The 2,500-nt window shown below is 56.8% G+C and overlaps 1 non-coding gene across 1 annotated transcript in view; it reads left to right on the plus strand.

Annotated features, from left to right (window-relative positions):
• Positions 1-2,031: 2,031 nt before the first annotated feature.
• The window catches only part of LOC126147803 (small subunit ribosomal RNA), a 1,909-nt gene continuing 1,440 nt past the window's right edge, over positions 2,032-2,500 (plus strand). Inside the window, exon 1 of the ribosomal RNA XR_007530340.1 lies at positions 2,032-2,500. This exon is cut by the window's right edge and continues 1,440 nt beyond it. This is a non-coding gene — a ribosomal RNA (small subunit ribosomal RNA).

Below are 2,500 nucleotides of genomic sequence, written 5' to 3' on the forward strand. Positions count from 1 at the left end.
GTTGCACCTTAACCTAACCTGTGTTGCACCTTAACCTAACGCAATTTGCACCGCAATGTAACGCAATTTGCACCGCAATGTAATGCAATTTGTACCGCAATCTACCCCAAGTTGTACCGCAATCTACCCCAAGTTGTACCGCAATCTACCCCAAGTTGTACCGCAATCTACCCCAAGTTGTACCGCAATCTACCCCAAGTTGTACCGCAATCTACCCCAAGTTGTACCGCAATCTACCCCAAGTTGTACCGCAATCTACCCCAAGTTGTACCGCAATCTACCCCAAGTTGTACCGCAATCTACCCCAAGTTGTACCGCAATCTACCCCAAGTTGTACCGCAATCTACCCCAAGTTGTACCGCAATCTACCCCAAGTTGTGCCGCAATCTACCCCAAGTTGTGCCGCAATCTACCCCAAGTTGTGCCGCAATCTACCCCAAGTTGTGCCGCAATCTACCCCAAGTTGTGCCGCAATCTACCCCACGTTGTGCCTTAACCTAACCCACGTTGTGCCTTAACCTAACCCACGTTGTGCCTTAACATAACCCACGTTGTGCCTTAACATAACCCACGTTGTGCCTTAACCTAACCCACGTTGTGCCTTAACCTGCTCTGTAAATGGCATATGACACGTTACATTAATGTATTGTTGTCCAACCGCAACCCGCTCAGAATGTTGTGTACACAGCTACGTGTCATCTCCCCATAACAGCTGTATTGCAGTGTGGTACGCCATAGAGACGTGTGGGAGTAATGGACGCAGTGGATGGCGATCAGCATGAGCCGTCTGTTCATGTAGTGGCGCGTGTATGCAGACATAGTAGTCTCTTCTCACACAATGTGATAGCACGGTGTCCCGCGTTCCACATCTGCGACATGCTACAGAGGCTGGTTGACAGTTCGTCGCGCAATGGACATCGCATACGTACGGGGGCACCTTCCACGTGCCCTCTAGTCGGGCACATTTTGTTGCGTGGATGTGAGCGGATGTAGTGTGTCTTGACACCTGACAGGCAGGCATGCAATAATAGTTGACTTTGCAAACGGGGATGGACGTGGACGTGTACGTTTACTGGTGACGTTACGCAAATGAACAACTGGTAACCCGTTGTGGTGCGGTTGATCTTGCTGGAGGTACATCTGTGAGGGCAACGATCGGTACAGCTATGACGCGGTTGTGTCAGCGATACCCACCACACCAATGAACGTGAATGTGGATCTGGGTGTGAAGCGATACGCGGCTGTGGGTGGGTGGGACTGTCCCCGGCCGGTGAGGGGGGGCCGCCCGGCGTGCTGGCCGCGCGGTGCGTGGGCGCACGCGCTACAGCCGGCTGGTGGGGGCGCCCAGTGGCAGGCGCGCCGGCCGACGGACGCGGCAGGCGGCGCAGCTGCGCGCCGGGGCACCCTGCGCGCGGCGCCGTGCAGCCAAAGTGGGTCCTCGCCGGCCCGGTGCGAAGCGCGGTGGACATCTGCAGTGTGCTGGTCCGATTGAGGACTGTGTGCGTTGAGGATGCGCCGCCGCCCGGCACTCGGCGCCGCGACGCCGTCTGCTGCTCGGTCGCCCCAGCGGTTCTCGCTGGTGGTTTGTATCGCAGTTGTGCAGACGTGTTGGCACGTGCGCTGTGCTGGGAGAGTTCGCTTCGGCACCCACGTGGGGCCTTTGCCCTTCTGTGGCGCTGGCGTTGGAGCTGCCGGTCACCGTAGGTGGCGCGTGTTGTCTCCCGCCGGCAATGCCACGACAGCACGCTCCCGGGCCTCTGTCGGCAGCGGCAAGCTCAGTTGGGAGCACGGGTGGTCGCACCTAAAGCGTCTACTCGCCTAACTCCGGGCGATTGCGCCTCTCTCGAACCCGACCAAGTACTTAGGACGGCGCTGCGCGCCGCCGGGACCTGAGAGGGTTTCGAGGTGTATTGTGCAGGGGAGCTCAGCCTCCTCCTGTTTGCAGAATAATTGAGCGGACGCTTGCGTGTTCGCGCGGGCCCCCGGGACACACTCCCGGGCGGCCGGCTGCTCAGCTCTAGTTGACGCAGCTCCCTGGTTGATCCTGCCAGTAGTCATATGCTTGTCTCAAAGATTAAGCCATGCATGTCTCAGTACAAGCCGCATTAAGGTGAAACCGCGAATGGCTCATTAAATCAGTTATGGTTCCTTAGATCGTACCCACGTTACTTGGATAACTGTGGTAATTCTAGAGCTAATACATGCAAACAGAGTCCCGACCAGAGATGGAAGGGACGCTTTTATTAGATCAAAACCAATCGGTCGGCTCGTCCGGTCCGTTTGCCTTGGTGACTCTGAATAACTTTGGGCTGATCGCACGGTCCTCGTACCGGCGACGCATCTTTCAAATGTCTGCCTTATCAACTGTCGATGGTAGGTTCTGCGCCTACCATGGTTGTAACGGGTAACGGGGAATCAGGGTTCGATTCCGGAGAGGGAGCCTGAGAAACGGCTACCACATCCAAGGAAGGCAGCAGGCGCGCAAATTACCCACTCCCGG

Source organism: Schistocerca cancellata, unplaced genomic scaffold (genome assembly GCF_023864275.1).
Source record: "Schistocerca cancellata isolate TAMUIC-IGC-003103 unplaced genomic scaffold, iqSchCanc2.1 HiC_scaffold_871, whole genome shotgun sequence".
Lineage (NCBI taxonomy): Eukaryota > Metazoa > Arthropoda > Insecta > Orthoptera > Acrididae > Schistocerca > Schistocerca cancellata.